At 43.0% G+C, this 21,723-nt stretch overlaps 1 protein-coding gene across 3 annotated transcripts in view; it reads left to right on the forward strand.

Moving 5' to 3' along the window:
* The first annotated feature begins 6,689 nt into the window (after window positions 1-6,689).
* PIP5K1B (phosphatidylinositol-4-phosphate 5-kinase type 1 beta) overlaps window positions 6,690-21,723 on the forward strand; it is a 348,088-nt gene continuing 333,054 nt past the window's right edge. The window contains exon 1 of one of the 3 annotated variants that reach the window (XM_061425485.1): window positions 6,690-7,241. The gene's annotated coding sequence lies outside the window, so the exon portion shown is untranslated. The remainder of the gene's footprint in view (window positions 7,242-21,723) is intronic. The other 2 variants (XM_061425488.1, XM_061425486.1) reach the window with 2 other exon arrangements.

Below are 21,723 nucleotides of genomic sequence, written 5' to 3' on the forward strand. Positions count from 1 at the left end.
GCTCTAGAGTGCGAGGGCTTCAGGAGTTGCAGTGTGGGCTCAGTACTTGCTGTTTGAAGGCTCTAGAGTGTGGGCTCAGTAGTTGTGGTACATGGGCTTAGTTGTTCTGAAGTATGTGGGATCTTCCTGGGCCAGGAATTGAACCCATGTCCCCTGCATTGGCAGGCAGATTCTCAACCACTGGACCATCAGGAATGTCAACCTGTCACTCTTTTATTGTGTCCCATTTCATTTTAAGTGTGCTCATTGTTGATGAGAAACTTAAATGTTTCAAGAAGGTAGACCACAAACCGAGTATTTCACATTTTAGAACAAAGCAGACTTTGACATGAAAAACTGGTGCTTAGTCATGAAAAGTCCAGAGCCCATTCTGTTGACCACTTCCTAATGTAGGGATAAGATGGCAACCCTAGCTTTTGTTCCTGGTTCCGTAGCTGGTTTTTGTGACTTTAGATAGACTATTCTAACACACTGTTCCTTGGGGTATAATCATTGCAATTGATTTTGTGAAGTTTTGAGGAACACCGCTAATTCATTTCTATCTTCTTCCTCTACTTTAAGCTTTTCAATCAGTATCTCCAACCAAAAGGGGATTTCTTTCTCTCCTATGAATTATGAAGACCTTGTCTTTCAGGTTCTTTAAAACCGAAGTTTGGACTTGATACACAAGCTGTGTGTATAAATTTTACATCCGTTAGTATGCTTTCTTAAAGGCAGCTGGATTCTCTGTGCCGTCCTACCAAGTCTCTCTCTTTCCTTCCTCATTCCCTTCATTCTGCTATTGTTTTGTTTCTTGTTCAGGCTTCACATTGAAACTATTAAGTTTACATTGTTTTTGTAACTTCTGGACAAGGTGAACATTAGAAAAGGTATGTGTGTGAGGTCTGTAACAAGAAAAAAACTATTGAAGAGAAAAAAGAGTAACTGAACTCCATAGCAAACAGACTGTAGAAATTAGAAGAATTTCCGGCTAGCAGAAATTAGAAGTTGAAGAGGCATATGTATTTTTTAAATGTAAAAACAACGTAACATCAAAACATTTGTTAACCTTAGAATCCCCTACCCACGCAGCAGCACAGGCACTTTTCTTTTTAGCTGCTTTCTTTGAGTAGTTGTTCGTCTGCACATTTTCCCACATAATTATAATCTCAATGCATGTAGTTTTGTATTTTGGTATGAATTTGTTACAGAAATCTTTCTTAACTCTTTTTCATAGTTTTTAGATGAGTTATCAGATATTTAGGCAAACATTTTTAGGGTCAGACCTGAATGCCTGCTAACAGTGGGCCTCCAGTTTTCATACTGTTTCTGGCCAAAGGATGGAAACAGTAGCTGGTGTCTTGAGAGGATGATACCAACATCCAGGCAAAGAGTAATGAATTAAATAGGGCTTGTAGGTGCTGGAGTTGCGTGTTTTCCAATAGAAAAATAAAGAAAGAAAGAAAACACCTTAGGAGAAAGTACCTAGATGTTGGGAATTGCATGAGAAGGACTGAGACACAAGTGTACCTCTTCTAAAGAGTTCTGAGTCCTTAACATTCACCCCCTCCAAGTCTTGTACTGTTTATGTGTTGCACAAGGCATGTAAGGATCATGTCTATCAGGCTTGTAAGTGACCTTTCCCAGAGCATCTCATGATACACCCTCAGATACACACATGAATCTGAATTCAAAGAATCTGGAGCCAAGAGAGAATGCAGACTTCACTGCTGCTGGAACAGAGGTGGGATGAGAAAGTAGGCCTAGGGCTCCTAGTTCAGTGCTGTAGGATTAGGGAAGAAAGGCTGCAGCGGGACAAGAAAACAAAGCTAGAGGAAAGGAAGTTGGCACAGCGAGAAAGAAGAGATGGAAGGGAGTTGGGGGTGAAGCTTTCAAGTCTCTGCTAATTTTAAGAGCAAACCTGAAATTAGAGAGTATAAGGTCCCCTGGGTAAATGCACCCTCTGAAATGAGCATCTCAAGTTATACAGGGGAGTCAGCTAAGCATTTAACTTATCTGCTTACAATGAAGTTTCTAGAAAGAGAGGACAATGTGATGAAAGATGACTCTTCAGGAGTCGTGAAGGATGCAACCTCCTGCTTTACTGTTTGATGTCCATGGAGGCAGTGCGTGTCTTTCATGTGGCTTCTTGCGAATTTTTCCTTGAAAAATAAGTAACAGATGAAATGCTAGAAATACCCATGGTTGACCAATTGCCCCAAATTCCCTCTAACACCCTTCTAGGTATTTATTGGACTTCAATTTGCCCTTGAGATATCATCAAAGATAAGGTTAAATATGCATTAGCAATATGGATAAACTTAACTCCCCTCATTTCATAGAGAGAGTCAGAAAGGACTTGTAACTAGTCCAAAGTTCCATAACTTAGCCATGCAGAAAGAGAAAGGTCATGAGAGGCAGATGGAGGTATCTGATGTATGAGTGAAGACTTCTCAGACCTTCTAATTTGGCCCAGCTGTCAGAGGCCGCCTGCCAAGTCGCTTCAGTCGTGTCCGACTCTGTGCGACCCCATAGACGGCAGCCCACCAGGCTCCCCGTCCCTGGGATTCTCCAGGCAAGAACACTGGAGTGGGTTGCCATTTCCTTCTCTAATGGATGAACGTGAAAAGTGAAAGTGAAGTCGCTCAGTCGTGTCTGACTCTTAGCGACCCTGTGGACTGGAGCCCACCAGGCTCCTCTGTCCATGGGATTTTCCAAGCAAGAGTACTGGAGTGGGTGCCATCGCCTTCTCTGAGAGGCCACCTAAATGCAGCCAATTGAGTGACTCTAGCCAAGGCCCAGCTGATCCCAGTTGACTCACAGACTTATGAGAAATAGTAAATGGTGATTGTTTTAGGCTATGAGTTTAGAAGTGGTTTGCCATGCAGCAATGGATAATTAATTGAACTCATAACTTAGAATAGCAACCATGTTTTATTTCTCCCAAATCTTTGATTTGGTTCTGCTGATCTGGACCAAGCTTGGCAGATCTCATTTGAACTTGTTTGTACCTCTGCAGCCAACTGAGGGCTGGCTGGTCAAGGATGACCTCAACTGCAATGACTCAGCTCTGTTCCACAGGGTCTTTCATCCTTCAGTGGGCTTGTTCTCCTGGTGATGGTAGAATTCCAAGAACAGAAGCAGAAAAGCATACAATTAAAAAAAAATAGACTTCTTTTCTTAGAGCAGTTTTGGTTCATAGCAAGATTGAAGGGAAGGTTCAGAGATTTCTCATATGCCGCCTGCCCCTACATGTGCATAGCCCCCTCCGTCATCAACATCCCCCACCTGAGGGGCACATTTGCTACACCTGGTGAACCTACACAGACAACATCGTTATCACCAAAGACCATGGTTTACATTAGGATTCATTCTTAATGAATTTTAAGGCTTTGGACAAATGTGTAATGACATCTTCATTGTTGAAGAATCATGCAGAGTAGTTTCTCTGCCCTAAAAATCCTCTGTGCTCTGCCTATTCATCCCTCTCTCCCCAACTCTGTCAGCCACTGATCTTTTTTCTGTCTCCATAGTTTTGTTTTCTCCAGAATATCATATAGTTGGAATCATACCATGTGTAGCCCTTTCAGACAGAGTTATCTCACTTAGTAATGTGCATTTAAGTTTCTTCTGTGTGTTTTCGTGGCTTGATAGCTTTTTTTTTTTTTTTTTTTAAAAGCACTGGATAAAATTCTGTTTTACCACAGTTTATCCATTCACCTACCAAGCAAGTCTTGGTTTACTTCCAAGTTTTTGCGATTTTGAATAAAGCTGCTATAAACATCCACATGTAGGTTTTTGTATGGCCATAAGTTTTCAACTCCTTAGGGTATATACTAAGGAGTGTGATTGCCAAATTACATGGTAAGAGTATGTTTAGTTTTGTAAGGAAGTGAAAAACTGTTGTTCAAAGTGGCCATTGAATTTTGCATTCCCACCAGTGACGAATGAAAGTTCCTTTTGTTCCACATTCTTGCCAGCATTTGGTTTTGCCAGTGTTCTGGGATTTTGGAAATTTTAATAGATACGTAGTGGTATTTCCTTGTTGACAAACATTTTTCAAACCTTCATTTACATCAAGTCTGCTACTGTTTCACTGATCAAAGTACAGCACATGAGTGAACACAGAGTGGGAGGGAACTACAAAGTTACAAAAAAAGGACATGGCTAAAGGGAGGTAATTAACTGGAGCCATTAATGCTATTAAATCTGTTATAAGAAATCTATGCCTGTTTCTCACAGGGGAGTACTAAATAACATTATTAAGATTTTGGACTAAGATCTGAAATCAGTTGAAAAAATTATACTCAAAATCAAGTAAAACAATTAGATAAGCATTATCTGATTTTTAAATATTTCCAGAGTTTATGGCTAAGCCATTATTGCTAATAGTTCAGTTCAGTTCAGTGGCTCAGTCTTGCCTGATTCTTTGCGACCCCATGGACTGCAGCCAGGACTCCCTGTCCATCACCAACTCCCAGAGTTTACTCAAACTCATGTCCATTGAGTCGGTGATGCCATCTAACCATCTCATCCTCTGTCATCACCTTCTCCTCCTGCCTTCAATCTTTCCCAGCATCAGGGTCTTTTAAAATGAGTCAGTTCTTCGCATCAGGTGGCCAAAGTATTGAAGCTTTGCAAAGCTTCAGCCTCAGCCCTTCCAATGAATATTCAGGACCGATTTCCTTTAGGATGGACTGGTTAGATCTCCTTGCTGTTCAAGGGACTGTCAAGAGTCTTCTCCAACACCACAGTTCAAAAGCATAAATTCTTTGGCACTCAGCTTTCTTTATTGTCCAACTCTCACATCCATACATGATTACTGGAAAAAATCAGAGCACCTAGAATCCTGTTTAATAGTGTTAGCTCTCTAAATAGCCAGTGGGCATTCTGCTTTGTGAGTTTGCTCTGGAAACTGAAGGCTGTTGGCCTCTGTGCTTTACAGAAGGGAATCAAACAGGCTTTTAATGGAAAAGGTGTGTGTCCATTTGTAAGTAGCATAGGTGACCATATCTGAGCCATTATTTTAATTTTGATTTTATCTGTTTTTGTCTCCTCTGTATTCCCAGGAAATATCGAGAACTAACTTTGTATTTTCACTTATCATTACCTCTCTGGGAAGCAGATTTGTTTTTTCACTCCTTGGATTTCAGAACAAATATCTGAGAAGCAGAGGAGAAACTGGGATTACCATCCCCAGATCCCAGCAGTCTGCTACTTACAGCGGTATGCTGCTGCCCTCTACACGGTGATTCACACCAGGCAGATGAAGGGTTCTTTGATCTGTGTCTCTTTCCTCCACCCAGGCCTCTTTAGACCCAAGCTGAAGTTTGTTAGTCCAGCATTTCTGAGAATCAAGGAACCTGTGTTCTGGCCTGTGGGTCACTTAATATTTGGGGGTCTCAGTTTTTACTTCTGTGAAGTGATCATGCTGGACTAGATTTGTGTTCCTACTCTTAGGCTTTGAAGAGCCTAGGGTGCCAAAACCAGACACAAGTCACAGGGTCCTAAACAAGTGATGCCCTAAAACTCCCAGGGGTGGCCTGACACATCTGGAAGAGGTATGCTAGAAAAAGTTTAACAGATATGCGTTACCAAGGAATTATTGCCCTCCATTCTGAACTGAGAAGTACAAGATTTCAACTCAAAAAAAAGAGGTTTTTTCATTTGCTGAGAACTAACAGAGTATCCTTTCAAACAATTCATTTTGGCTCACCCATTAGGCGGTCGAGGATAAGGACATGAAAGGTTGGTTTTCTTGGGGCAGAATGTATCCCACGTTTCCCACGAATGTGTTTGTTTTTAAAATAAAAGTAAAGGGAAAGGATCCGCCTGCAATGCAGGAGACGCAGGTTCGATCTCCGAATGGGGAAGATCCCCTGGAGAAGGAAATGGCAACTCACTCCAGTATTCTTGCCTGGAGAATCCCAGGGACGGAGGAGCCTGGTGGGCTGCAGTCTATGGGGTCGCAGAGAGTCGGACACAACTGAAGCGACTTAGCAGCAGTAGCAGCAGGTATAGCTTCCATGATAGCAGCTCCCTCCCCTCCCCCAGACCCAAGAGAGTCCTTTAGACTTGGCCGGTGTCTTCTCCGTTGCTGGACTGACGTCGGGTGAGATTACTAGGGCCCCACGCCCACTCAGCGCTGTCAGAAAGATTTGGCCCGGACCCTCATCACCGACCATCAGTGCCTGACGTCCCTCCAGCCTTCTCTCTCCCAGGACCCTATTTCTCCTACCTATTTCTATCTGTTGGGTAGGTCTTACTTCCTGGGAACACGTACTGTCTGCCTTGCTCCTTCCTGGTTAAAGTGGGGGGTTCGGCGCAAGCAGAGTCCAGCGGGCAGAAGACCAGGTGTCGAAGAGTTTAGTGGCCTGAGGAAGCGGGAGCCCTGTCCCAAGCACAGCCCTGTTTTCCAGGGCTGCAAGACTTTGAGCACTGCCGAGAAGCCCTTGGCTAGCCCTGCAGGAAGCCGCTAGATCTAGGGGCCCACTCCACCTCCTCTCTCTGTCTTAGGCACGCGGCGGCGGGACCAAGCGCCTTGTCCCCAACGTCGACTCGGACGCCCAGTCCTACTGCGGTACAGGCTCCCGCCGCCGCAGCTGCAAACCGGTCTGGCTTCCCTGCAGGGCGTGCGGGGATGGAGCGAGGGGGTGGAGAGAAAAGGGGAAGAGCCTGGGCGGCCGGCGGGCGGGGCCTGCAGCCTTTCAGAGCCGCGGCCGCCGCCGCGCAGCCGGCTCTCCCCGCGCCTCGCTCCGACTCCAGCGCGCTCTGCGCAGGAACCTGCGCCCAAGCCCGGGGGCGCCCTGCTCCTCAGTCCCCGGCCCCCGACCCCGAACGCGCCGCGGCCAGAGTGCGCCCGGCGGTGGAGCCGCTCAGAGCAGCGGGGGCTTCGGCGGCCGCTCGGGGCTCAGTCTGGCCGCAGGACCGGCGGGGAAGGAAGGGGAAAGCGGGGACACAGTCCGGCCGCGGCGCGCGCGCATTGCACACTCGCAGCCGCGCGCCCCCGCTGAGGCGCGTCCGGGGCGAGTTTGGTCCCGCGGCTGGGGCCCCGGCACCTGCCCGCTCCGCGCGCTGCGCCCGGCCCGGGCCCCGCCCCGCTGACCACCCCCCCTCCCCCCCGCCGACCACCCCCCCTCCCCCCCGCCCCTTGCCTGCAAGGCTCTCCTTTCGACCCGGGGAAGAGACAACGTCCCGATAACTTGCACGCTGTGGCGCAACTGGTCTCGACACCGGAGGTGCCCGAAGGCTGTCCCGGTGAGGTAAGTTTCCTGCGCGTCCCCTGCCCCTCCTCCCGCGACCCTCCTTTTGGACTCGAGCTTGGGGGCTCTAAGTCTCGGATGAATCCTGGCGATCTCTCGACGCTCAGACTTTGTCCGTCTGGTGCTGGAGGTAGGGTGGAGGGGGTTCGCGTGGCCACCGAAGCGGGACCTTCATTCCTCCGGGCCACGGCTGCGCGCTCCCCGCGGGCACCCACTCCGCTTACTACCCGGATCCCCGGGGCCGCAGTGACACTGGGGATCACTCTGGGTTCACTTGAACCGGAGCCCCCTTCCCATTTTCTGGGTAGCCAGCTGAGTTTGGCTGCAACAAGAGAGCTCTCCCACCACCCTCCCCGGATATTAAACAGCGGCGAACTTGTTAGGCGCCCCTGGGATCTCAAGAGGGGCTTGCGAGTCGGTGTTCTGGTCATTTCTGGCGCTGGAGCCGGATTGAACAGGTGCGGCGTGGTTTCAACCTAAATGCAGCAATATACAGACTTCTGCGTTTCACCTGCTTCTCTTCCCCAGCCGGGTCAACGTGACGCTTCAACAGCTGGGACGCGGGGTGGTGGGAGTGTGGGGGCACCGGAGAGGGAGAACTCCGGGGTTTGATTTGCCAAACCGGTGCCAAGAGTCACCAAAACAGAAGACAACAAATGGCAGCTTATCGTTCATCTATGCAGATAAGCCTGTTGTCAGTTCTTACCCCCCACCCACCCCCAACTCACTTGTCTGTGGTGCCTGGCGTGGTTGGATGGAAACCTGTTCCAGAGTTGTTTGGATAGGCTGATGAATTTTTTCTTCTGATCAACTGAAATCTGGGTTCTCAGCAAGGAAATGCTAGTTACTCTGATTTTTTTTTTTTTTTTAAAGGCAACTAGCGTGTTGCAGACCAAAAATACTGCGCACCCCCACTCCCCCACTCTTCTATTTTTCTATGATATTCTCAGCCTGCCAGGGGCCCTAGCTCTAAGGTGAGTGACCCTTGAGAGGCCGGTTGGGCCTAAGAATGTGCTAGTCACCCGCAAAGAAGCAGCAGTCTCCCCATCAGTACTACTGAGCATGGGTTTGGGTAACCCTTGTTGCCCTCCCGGTGAAAAGCATCCACCCAGGCTTCTGTCTCTTCTATGTAAAGGCTGAAGTGCTGGGAGTGGAGAAAAGCCAAAGGGTTGGATTCCTTACCACTTTTAATGTGATGAAGTGTAATAGTGTTCATGGAAGCTTTTGTCAGGGCATTTCCAGTCGAAAGGAGGCCCTAGAAATAAACCTTTCTCAGATAAGTCCTTGCCAGTGGGAAGTTGAGTAAGCAGCAAGCATAATCTCTGAGCTGAGGGAAATGGTGCCTTCTGTGGGGACTTAGGAAAACTGATGAGAAAGCTGGTAAGACTGAGACTGATGCATAATGACGTCTTAGTTGGGGAGGAACACTTTAAAAAATGAATAAAATCTTGTTATATCTTTGTCCAAATAAGACTAGAGGGATTTGGTAATACCTCACATTTGCATCAATGCCTTGCTTTGTAAATGCTTTTTCATATTCTCTAAAGGGCTGTTCTGGTGGCTCAATGGTAAAGAACCTGCCTGCCAATGTAGGAGGCTCAGGTTTGATCCCTGGGTCTGGAAGATTCCCCAGATAAGGAAATGGCAACCCACTCCAGTATTCTTTGCTGGAAAATCCCATGGACAGAGGAATCCCATGGGCTATAGTCCATGGGGTTCCAAGAGTCGGATTTGAGTTAGCAACTGAAACAATAACAACATTCTCTGAAAAACTTTTAATTCTGACCATTTCAGGGAGGAGGGCAAAAATTATTAACCAGATATTCACAATGACTTATCAAGGTAACAAGTGGCTGGAATTAGAGTTGAAGCCAGGTTGTCTGAAGGAGAAGGCAATGGCAACCCACTCCAGTACTCTTGCCTGGAAAATCCCATGGACGGAGGAGCCTGGTAGGCTGCCGTCTATGGGGTCACACAGAGTCGGACCCGACTGAGTGACTTCACTTTCCCTTTTCACTTTCATGCATTGGAGAAGGAAATGGCGACCCACTCCAGTATTCTTGCCTGGAGAATCCCAGGGACGGCAGAGCCTGGTGGTCTGCCATCTATGGGGTCACACAGAGTCAGACAACACTGAAGCGACTTAGTAGCAGCAGCAGGTTATCTGAAATCATTACCACCACTATTATCATCCACCCAGTGCTACTTCTGTGCTTGTATAAGGTTTTTACAATGGCCAGACATTTCTGCATTTATTGCGGCTTGCACTGTCTCACTGTGAATTACTGTTCAAATTTCAACAGTTGAGAAAACTGAGGTTTAGACAAGAGATTAGTTTTGTATAGTATCATGTCTAATCTAGTAGAGTTTACAAGACTAGAACTCAAAGCTCTTGATGTCTAGTCCTTGGCTTTGTAGATTGTGACATTGTTTCACTTCTGACAACAATGAGGAGACATCATGGGATACAATACATCGGGACTGTTAAGCATGCTTGCTCATGACCTGGGTTCTAGTTCTGGCAGTATACTTGACTGTGTGTACTTGACTGTGTGTTTTTCTTTAGTCTCTAAGTTGTGTCTGGCTCTTCTGTGACCCCATGGACTGTAGCCCACAAAGCTCCTCTGTTCATGGGATTTTCCAGGCAAAAACATATAGGAGTGGGTTGCCATTTTCTCCTCCAGGGATTTAGCTGTATAACTTGGACCAAATCCTACCACCTTTGAGCCTCAAGTCTCTCACATATAAAACAAGAAGTTTGTATTGAGTTATTTTTCTCTTTCTGGTTTAAGCATTCTATAATGCTTATCAATATATTTGTAATCCGTTAAAATCATTTCTCTAGGGGAAAGAAAATTTTTCACCCTGTGTTAAGGTAATCCGAATTACCTATTCCACTTGTAATTTACTTCCCCTTCATCACACATCACTTAATGAGGTGGTTCAGACAGTAGAGAATCTGCCTGCAGTGCAGGAGACTTGGGTTTGATCCTTGGGTCGGGAAGATTCCCTTGAGAAGAGAATGGCTACCCACTCCAGTGTTCTTGCCTAGAGAATGCTGTGGACAAAGGAGCCTGGTGGGCTGCAGTCCATGGGATCACAAAGAGTCAGACATGACTGAGCGATTAACACACACTTCCCCTTCATCACATACCACTTAATGAAGGGAAAGAAAATTCCAAGGGCACTTTAGCTTAGCATCTATGTTGTTTAATAGTATTGTTTTATTTGGAAATATTCTCAGGGGCTGAACTACTCTAAAATGTCAAGATTTACCTGAATATTACAGACTGTCAATTCATACCTTCATTTATTTTTTTGGCTTTGGGATTTGATATGGTAAGTAGTCAATGAAGAGTTGAATGAAGGAGGAAAACAAAGCATCTTGTCATCCTTAGAAAGCATCTCATCATGTAAATTCCCAACATCTGCTGCCCCATAAGGTAATTTACCTATGGGAGGTGTGCCTCCTGGAGCTGGCAGACGCATGTTGTGTCTTTCCTTCCCAATTACATCATATAAAGATGAGTGTTTATTTCTCGGTGTAGACCATAAACTGACATCTATGTCATTCTCTTTTGCTTGCCTCTTGCCTGCCTTAGTTGTTAGTAATGTGCAATTGGCTGAAATATACATTCCTAGAAATTGACTTCTGCCCTTTCCTGAAAGAATATGTCTTGAGATGAAGATACCAACCATTCTTATATTTGGGTAAATTTCAGTATATGCTAATACTGACTCGTGGTTTCAGAGGAGGAACCTAATTAACAAAATCAACCTCGCTTCTGTTCCCTCTAAGAATCCTCTTCTCTTTCCACCCATCCTTCCTATATGCACAAAAGAGTGTTTTAACTTTTAGAAGAATGATGACAAATAATTAGAATGGGTCTTACTGATTCAGCCATGGAAGATTGAGGTAGATTTCTTTCTGATAAAGAATTCAGAATCTTGGGCCTTTTATGGGTAAAATAGCTGAGGCTTGGAGAGGTGAATTGACTGCTTGTAGTCTCACAGATGTTGAGCAGGAGGACTACGGCTAATGTGAAATTCTTAAGATTCTTACTCAAGGTTTTACTAGGGATTCTATGGTGAGAGTGCATTTTTGAGTTCTAGAAATCATAGAGATTAACAGAAAATTTCTGTTTACTAGTAATTATTCATAAGGTGTCACATTTTTGGTTTCATATTTATATTTTTACATCTTCTTGTCCAAACAGATAATAAAGGAGACAATGTCCATTTTCATCCATTCACTATGATTCTCTTGGCTTATATATATCACTAGACTCAGAGTTAGTACTTTGCTTCAACCAGTGCTTGGGGAGAAGGAACTATTTGAATAGAAATACAAATGTATGGTAGTTTTCCAGACTTTTCTTCCTGGTTAATAAAGCCAGAAGCCACAGGCCTTGTCATACATGGATAAAGTCATAAATATGTATACATTTAATTTGCATATTCATTTAAGTTGTACTTCTGTTAAATGGTGAGTCAGAACATTAATATCCTGGAAAAATAATTCTTTTCTCCTATGGCTGGAGCCTTCATTAGTTACTCTGTAAAAATCAAGCCTGAAATATATTTGTTGCAGAAACATGTTCTTTTTGTATCAAGCACATTAACTGGGGTTGGAAGGAGTCCTTTTATTTTTCTAGAAGCTGCCCAGTTAGAACTGTACATTATGTAGCTCAGCTGTTCATTTGTGGACTTATCTAAGGCAGTTCTTCTAAATGCCAGGGAAATGGAGGAGGGAAGAAACCTAGCCTTTTGTTTTATTTAGTATTTTTCTTTTTTGTTTTTAATGTTAAGCTTAATCTCTTGATGACATTTTTGAAGTACTGTTTAGTCAAAATTGGCTGCTATTGACGAAGCATTTTCTTCAGTCAGGTTCCTTTCAGGATAAAAGATTAGACCAGGGAAACCAGGCTTAATTTTATGTATTCCATTCTCAATTGTATCTACTTGTGTCTAACTTCATTAGAGGGGTGTGTGTGTGTGTTAGTCACTTGGTCATGTCCAACTCTTTGTGACCCCATGGACTATACAGCCTGACAGGCTCCTCTGTCCATGGAATTTTCCAGGCAAGAATACTGGAGTGGGTAAGCCATTCTTTTCCCCAGAGGATCTTCCCAACCCAGGGGTCTAACCCAGGTCTTCCACATTGCAGGAGATTCTTTACTATCTTGGCCACCAGGGAAGTCCATCAGAGGTATGTAAAGAGATAATATAGGAAAACACAGGAGCCCTACCCAAATTAGGTTACTCTTGGGAAGATTTGAAACATAATAACTGAGATGTCTTTACATGTCTAGTCAACTGACAGTTCTTAGGTATTATAATTTTAAGTTAAACCTGTGTTTGAAAGACAACTCCCTGAAGTGTGTATTCTTCTTTTAGAAAGTCTTCTGCATTGTTTATGGGATGAAATAACAGTAGGTGTTCAGTATGTTTGGAGGAGTTGACTAATGCGTGAGCAAGTTCTTGAGACCTGTTTCTCTAAAGGTTTTAGAAAGTCAGGTATAAAATTTTATATTGAACTACATAGCATTTGTGTGTAGTATTGCTCAACTAAAAACGGGCTTGTGTCTTTCAGTAGAGTTTCTTCAGGCAAGGATGGGGCTTGCAAGCACTGCAGGCCCAGGAAATACAATATAATTACCTTGAATTGGAACTAAAATCCCAGGACTAAAGACACAAGACTGTAGAAAGTTCCTCTGTTTTGTAAGATAAAGGTGATACTTAAGCCATTGCTATCCAATAATGTTGAGCAAGGGGTTTAGGAGGAAATTATAGCTAGCCATAAAAATGTGTTTCTTTGCTTCATAGATTTGCACAAGAAATTCAGTAGATTTTACTTATTGAGTAGTGAATTTTTTCTTTCTTTTTTTTTTTTTTTTTACTTAAGGATAGTTGATTTCCGGAGAAGGCAATGGCACCCCACTCCAGTACTCTTGCCTGGAAAATCACATGGACAGAGGAGCCTGGTAGGCTGCAGTCCATGGGGTTGCTAGGAGTCGGATGTGACTGAGCGACTTCACTTTTCACTTTCATGCACTGGAGAAGGAAATGGCAACCCACTCCAGTGTTCTTGCCTGGAGAATCCCAGGGACGGGGGAGCCTGGTGGGCTGCAGTCTCTGGGGTCGCACAGAGTTGGACACAACTGAAGCGACTTAGCAGCAGCAGCAGCAGTTGATTTTCAATGTTATTGATTTCTGAGGTACAGCAAAGTTGTGCATATGTGTGTGTGTGTATATATATATATATATACACACACATACATTCTTTTAAAAATTCTTTCCATTATGGTTTATCATAGGATATTGTACATAGTTCCCTTTGCTGTACAATAGGACCTTGTTATTTATCCAGGATTTTCAACATTTAAAGCATACTTTAAAAAATACTTCTATCAGCATAATTATCTCTTGATCATTTGGTCACAGCATTTACTGATAAAGTAAGGAAACAAAACAACAATAAAAAGAAGCAAAACTATGACCAGCTTGAGGAAGTGGTAAGTGCATCATAGGTGTTTAGCTGATATTTGCCAGTGGGAAAGGTTAGGCATCACGTTTTGTTTATTTTTGTATTCTTGGAACTTAGCATTATGTATGGGAAAAGGTGGGGATTTAATAAATATATACTGAACAGCTTATGAATTTACATGAAGACTACTCTTCAAAACCTTGAGACATTTCATGATTATTCTGATTTTATTATTTTCCAGACCCTCTTAGAAATGTCAGGCAGACTGATAAACACTAGTTTCAATAGTTTATAGTAATCCTTCTTTTTATATCATAAATGGTATTTATTCACCAGACCGCCAACTTTTTTTAACCAATGTTCCTAGGAATGATTTTTTTCTCTTCCTTAACAGAAATAATAATCTAAATAGGAAATCTGTTCTTTCTACTGTTTATAATTATCAGATAAACATTTTTAAAGCTCCCAGAGTGGCATAAGAGTGAATTTGGTTCAGGATACACAGACAAGAATGGACTTTAAGCTTTTCTGCTGCTGCTGCTACTGCTAAGTCGCTTCAGTCGTGTCTGACTCTGTGCGACCCCATAGACGGCAGCCCACCAGGTTCCCCCATCTCCGGGATTCTCCAGGCAAGAACACTGGAGTGGGTTGCCATTTCCTTCTCCAATGCAGGAAAGTGAAAAGTGAAAGGGAAGCCACTCAGTTGAGTCTGACTCTTAGCGACCCCATGGACTGCAGCCTACCAGGCTCCTCTGTCCATGTGATTTTCCAGGCAAGAGTACTGGAGTGGGGTGCCATTGCCTTCTCCTTAAGCTTCTCTAAGTTAATCAATTTAAATGTCACCTCGTCTAGAGACTCTCTGATCATCTAACTAAAGGGGACCTTCTTCATATGTTTTATTCACCTATCACAGTAGATACTTATACATTTATGTATTTTACTTTTTTTTTTTATCATGTCTACTCAGACTCACACTCAAGATTATAAACTCCTTAAGAGTGGATGTCATGGTTCCTTAACATTGCTTATCAAGAAAATGCTTGACATATAATAGGTGCCCAGTAAACATGTAAGTCAGTGAATGAATAGGTCCCATTCATCTTGTCAAGATGAATTGATTTTATATCCTGCAACTTTACTATAATCATTGATTAGTTCTAGTAATTTTCTGGTGGAGTCTTTAGGGTTTTCTATGTAGAGGATCATGTCATCTGCAAATAGTGAGAGTTTTACTTCTTCTTTTCCAGTTTGGATTCCTTTTATTTCTTTTTCTGCTCTGATTGCTGTGGCCAAAACTTCCAAAACTATGTTGAATAGTAATGGTGAAAGTGGGCACCCTTGTCTTGTTCCTGACTTTAGAGGAAATGCTTTCAATTTTTCACCATTGAGGATAATGTTTGCTGTGGGTTTGTCATATATAGCTTTTATTATGTTGAGGTATGTTCCTTCTATTCCTGCTTTCTGGAGAGTTTTTATCATAAATGGGTGTTGAATTTTGTCAAAGGCTTTCTCTGCATCTATTGAGATAATCATATAGTTTTTGTTTTTCAATTTGTTAATGTGGTGTATTACATTGATTGATTTGCGGATATTGAAGAATCCTTGCATCCCTGGGATAAAGCCCATTTGGTCATGGTGTATGATCTTTTTAATGTGTTGTTGGATTCTGATTGCTAGAATTTTGTTTAGGATTTTTGCATCTATGTTCATCAGTGATATTGGCCTGTAGTTTTCTTTTTTTGTGGGATCTTTGTCAGGTTTTGGTATTAGGGTGATGGTGGCCTCATAGAATGAGTTTGGAAGTTTACCTTCCTCTGCAATTTTCTGGAAGAGTTTGAGCAGGATAGGTGTTAGCTCTTCTCTAAATTTTTGGTAGAATTCAGCTGTGAAGCCGTCTGGACCGGGGCTTTTGTTTGCTGGAAGATTTTTTATTACAGTTTCAATTTCCGTGCTTGTGATGGGTCTGTTAAGGTTTTCTATTTCTTCCTGGTCGAGTTTTGGAAAGTTGTACTTTTCTAAGAATTTGTCCATTTCTTCCTCGTTGTCCATTTTATTGGCATATAATTGTTGATAATAGTCTCTTATGATCCTTTGTGAAAAGAATAAAATACTTAGGAATATATCTACCTAAAGAAACTAAAGACCTATATATAGAAAACTATAAAACACTGGTGAAAGAAATCAAAGAGGACACTAATAGATGGAGAAATATACCATGTTCATGGATTGGAAGAATCAATATAGTGAAAATGAGTATACTACCCAAAGCAATTTATAGATTCAATGCAATCCCTATCAAGCTACCAACAGTATTCTTCACAGAGCTAGAACAAATAATTTCACAATTTGTATGGAAATACAGAAAACCTCGAATAGCCAAAGCGATCTTGAGAAAGAAGAATGGAACTGGAGGAATCAACCTACCTGACTTCAGGCTCTACTACAAAGCCACAGTTATCAAGACAGTATGGTACTGGCACAAAGACAGAAATATAGATCAATGGAACAAAATAGAAAGCCCAGAGATAAATCCACGCACATATGGACACCTTATCTTTGACAAAGGAGGCAAGAATATACAATGGATTAAAGACAATCTCTTTAATAAGTGGTGCTGGGAAATCTGGTCAACCACTTGTAAAAGAATGAAACTAGAACACTTTCTAACACCATATACAAAAATAAACTCAAAATGGATTAAAGATCTCAATGTAAGACCAGAAACTATAAAACTCCTAGAGGAGAACATAGGCAAAACAGTCTCTGACATACATCACAGCAGGATCCTCTATGACCCACCTCCCAAAATATTGGAAATAAAAGCAAAAATAAACAAATGGGACCTAATTAAACTTAAAAGCTTCTGCACATCAAAGGAAACTATTAGCAAGGTGAAAAGACAGCCTTCAGAATGGGAGAAAATAATAGCAAATGAAGCAACCGACAAACAACTAATCTCAAAAATATACAAGCAACTCCTACAGCTCAACTCTAGAAAAATAAATGACCCAATCAAAAAATGGGCCAAAGATCTAAATAGACATTTCTCCAAAGAAGACATACAGATGGCTAACAAACACATGAAAAGATGCTCAACATCACTCATTATCAGAGAAATGCAAATCAAAACCACTATGAGATACCATTTCACACCAGTCAGAATGGCTGCGATCCAAAAGTCTACAAATAATAAATGCTGGAGAGGGTGTGGAGAAAAGGGAACCCTCTTACACTGTTGGTGGGAATGCAAACTAGTACAGCCACTATGGAGAACAGTGTGGAGATTGCTTAAAAAACTGGAAATAGAACTGCCTTATGATCCAGCAATCCCACTGCTGGGCATACACACTGAGGAAACCAGAAGGGAAAGAGACACGTGTACCCCAGTGTTCATCGCAGCACTGTTTATAATAGCCAGGACATGGAAACAACCTAGATGTCCATCAGCAGATGAATGGATAAGAAATCGGTGGTACATATACACAATGGAGTATTACTCAGCCATTAAAAAGAATACATTTGAATCAGTTCTAATGAGGTGGATGAAACTGGAGCCTATTATACAGAGTGAAGTAAGCCAGAAGGACAAACAGCAATACAGTATACTAACGCATATATATGGAATTTAGAAAGATGGTAACGATAACCCTGTATACGAGACAGCAAAAGAGACACTGATGTATAGAACAGGCTTATGGACTCTGTGGGAGAGGGAGAGGGTGGGAAGATTTGGGAGAATGGCATTGAAACATGTGAAATGTCATGTATGAAACGAGATGCCAGTCCAGGTTCAATGCACGATGCTGGATGCTTGGGGCTGGTGCACTGGGACGACCCAGAGGGATGGTATGGGGAGGGAGGAGGGAGGAGGGTTCAGGATGGGGAACACATGTATAATTTTTTTAAATTAAAATTGAAAAAAAAAATTAAAAAAAGTAAAAAGGAAGCATGCAAAAAAAAAAAAAAAGATGAATTGGACCACCACTGAGGTTTCTCAAGCCAAACAGTCTGCGTTGTGAAGATTGTTCTTAAAGGCTGGCTGTGACAACTCCATGAGAATGGCAACTAGGTCCTCCAGAAGAAGGTAACAGTGATGGTTTAGGTTCTGGCATCAGTATGAAGAGGTATCTCTATATAAAGAGTTCTTGCTTTTTCTTTTTCAAAAATAACAGAACAAATAAGTAGAAATTATGAAGCATAAGACAAAACATTAGGAAACTATTAAAATAAGGTCTGAAAGTACAAAAATCCCAAACATATATAACTCTTAAGTGAGATACCATAGTGATAATATACAGGGCAACTTCCTATGACACTCCAGGTAAAGCTTCCCAACTTCATCTGGTTCCTTTTTAAATGTTAGTTAGACATAGCCATTATCCAGTCTCAGGAAGAAGCCAGGTTCTTGGGTGTTGTCCCTAGAACTGAGGACTTGTTAGAAATGCAGATTCTTATACTGTACCCCAGGCTAACTGAGTCAGAAACTCTGGGTATGGGGATCAACAATCTGAATGACAAGTGATTCTGATGCATGCTCGATATTGGTGTGTGTGTGCATGCTCATGCTTAGTTGCTTCAGTCACGTCTCTTTGCAACTCCATGGACTAGCCCACGAAGATCCTCTGTCCATGGGAATTCTCCAGGCAAGAATACTGAAGTGGGTTGCCATGCCTTCCTCCAGGGGATCTTCACAACTTAGGGATTGAACCCACTTATGCTGCGTGTCCTGCACTGCAGGTGGATTCTTTACCCACTGAGCCACTTGGGAAATCCCAATATTGGCAGGAAATGGTAAACCCATTGCTCAAAATCTAAGCCTCCTGAAGTGCTTGGTATTCCCAGATGAATTTCAGGGTGTATGGAGAGGGTGCCATCTGCCTGCTCTAGAAATACCAGAGGAGAGATAGAGCCAGTTTTGGCTTTTCTCACATCCTTGTAGACCACAAGAGAACAACTTCATATGACTGGATTGGGTATCAAGGACTTTAGATAGTACAAACAAGCTCTGGATAGTCACTGGCCCCTGCCAAGTGGTGGGTACTCCCAGGGCTGGGAGATGCACCAGGGTATGTGGGTAATGGGAGGAAGACATGCTTCATGAATAGCTTATGTTTGGGTGTTGCTTCAGTAGGGTGCCCGGTGGAGGAATGATTTTGAGAGCTAGTGGTTGTCTAGGAAATAGTGCTTTGCTGACAATTCTGAGTATTTCAAGTCAGTTCAACATACTAAATGTTGATGGAATCCTTAGCCAGGACAGTATCAAGTGCTAGGGGGTATACAAAAAAGTACAGCATGGTTCTGGCTCCACTGTGCTGACTTGCTCTGTTCCAGGCACTTCTCAAGTGCTGTTTCTCCTCATCTTCACCATGCTCCTGATGGTGGGCTGCAGCTTCCTCACTGATAAAGGGGAAATTGGAAACCTGACTGGGCTAGGTGCATGCTCATGGACACAGTCGGTAAGAGACGGTTCCATCTCTGGATTTTCTGATTTTAAAGCCCTCATTCTCTTCTGTTTCAAACACTTGTGTCTCAAAATGTAATTTTGGAGCGAGAATTTAAAAAGAAAGACATAAGTGGATCTAAAATTTACACCTCCAACCTAGGCCTCTCTATGAGCACTAGATTACATAATTGACATTGCACTTGGCTATCTCAAAGGCACCTGAAATTTTTCATGTCCAAAACCATAATCCTGATCTTTTCCTGCCTTGTCCTCTTGCTTAGCTCTGTGATGGACATCGCTAGCCACTGCCTCATAGGAAATAGAAACTTGGAGCTATACTTGACCCCATCTTTCTCATCCACCACATCTAACCTATCACCTATTTCTGTCAATCTTGCTTGCTGAATATCTCCCTCTTCCATCTGGGTCTCCTAGTTTCTGCTGATTCTGCCCTAGTCCAACTTCTCATTTCTCTGCTGGATTCTAACCATCACCTCCCTGGGCTCCTGAGTCCACTCTGGCCCTCCTCTAATCCATCATCCATACTGCAGCCAGAGCAATAGAAGTGGCTGGAAAGGACCCTAGGTGTGCTGGCTGGATCCTTACCTCTCACACCCAGGCAGGCCCTTCAGGAAGCAGACACATTTTGGCCCCTGGGGCTCTCCAGATCTGTAGCTTTAGAACTCTTGCACAAGTCTGAGGACTTGCTCTTCCAAACAACATCCTACTTTGATGGTTTTGTTTCCTGGAATGTGGTCAGGCCATGGTCATAACTATAGTTGGCTGCTCTTACAGCCACAGGATGAAGACTCCAGTGTGATCCTAGGGTCTTGCCCAAGCCTCACCAAATACCAAGATTTTATAGTGCACTTGGGCTTCCCTGGTGGCTCAGCAGTAAAGAATCCCAGGAAATGTAAGAGAAATCCAGGGGTTCGACCCTGGGTGGGAAGATCCCCTGGAGAAGAAAATGGCAACCCACTCTAGTTTTCTTGCCTGGAAGATTCCAAGAACAGAGGAGCCTGGTGGGCTATAGTCCATAGGATCGCAAAGAGTTGGCCATGACTGAGCAACTGAGCACACAGGCGATATTCTAACAGGAACCAAAGACTGCTGTTTAGATAAGAGAAAAGCAGTTGTTGAGTAAGGAGTTAGTTAAAGGCTAAAAACATTATCTTTGATCTTCTAGGTATTTTTAGGATGAATATGAAATGGGATTGTAGGATCCTTTAGAGACCAGTTAACAGAAATTAGCTTACGCTAAGCTTGCTTTTAATCTTTGCACATGGCTTTTTCAGTTACTCAGTCCCTTGAACTGTAAATAATAGAGAAATACCAAATTATATTAATCAGCTTGGTCTACTGAAACAAAGTAACACAGACTGGGTAGCTTGCAAACAACAGAAACTTATTTCTCACAGTTCTGGAGGCTGTTCATCTGAGATCAGGATGCCAGCATGGTCCGGTTCTGGTGAGAACCCTCTTCTGGGTTGCAGACTGCCGACTTCTCATTGTCATCAAATGGTGGAAAGAGATCAAGAACCCTCTCTGGGGTCCCTTTCATAAGAACACTAAACCCATTCATAAAGGACCCCTTTTCATAGACAGGTCACCTCCCAAAGGCTCCATCTTCTAATATCATCACACTGGGGTTTAGGATTTCAAAATATGAATTTGAGGGGTGTAGGTTCACATACACAACCCTTTGTGGCCAACTCAGTGCCCTCTAAGAAGCACATTCTATGTTGAAAGCCAGGACAGACATAGACATATAAATAATATATTCAAAACAAAGATTCATGGAACAATACTTAGCCTAGACTGTGTGAGATGTGCTCTTTTTGTTGTCCTGTTGCTAAGTCATGTCCCTTCTTTGCAACCCCATGGACTGCAGCACGCCAGGCTTCCTTGTCCTTCGCTGTTTTCTGGAGTTTGCTCCAACTCATGTCCATTGAGTCTATGATGCCATCCAGCCATCTCAGTATTTTCTGATAAGTTCCATCCCACCTCCAACCTCTACCAAATCTTGATCTGCCATGTTGGTTTTACTCCCTGTTGTTGGGCTGAGACCTGCAATTTGGAAGACATGAATCTATTCTACTATCCCCTCCAGTCCTGCCTTTGCAGAAGCTCAGTCCAGAGGTGTATATTTATTGGGGGCCTGTCTGTCATTCCCCATCCACTGATCTTTCCACCCTTGTGGGTTCAGGGAGGGTTGTGAGTTAACAACCCTATAAGACTCTCCCTGCAAAGCTTTAATTTCTGTCAAAAAACATTGTGAGATTGGAGAGTAGGCATCTAATAGAACTTGGTGTTGGGGAAAATCAACTCATAAAACCACTTTGTCTGCTATACAGGGTAAGTCACCTACAGTGATGCAATATGACCTTTAAACTGGGGCATGGCTACAGTTTTTCATAGAATGCTCATTCAAAAGTTCCTAATAATTTATTTTAGCAAGAACCTAAGGTACTGTAAGAAGAAAAATGAAACTAACCTAAAAAATATGTCAAGAACAGTTTGACAGCATGTTTTTTTTCTGCCTGAAATTCATT

Source organism: Bos javanicus, chromosome 8 (genome assembly GCF_032452875.1).
Source record: "Bos javanicus breed banteng chromosome 8, ARS-OSU_banteng_1.0, whole genome shotgun sequence".
Lineage (NCBI taxonomy): Eukaryota > Metazoa > Chordata > Mammalia > Artiodactyla > Bovidae > Bos > Bos javanicus.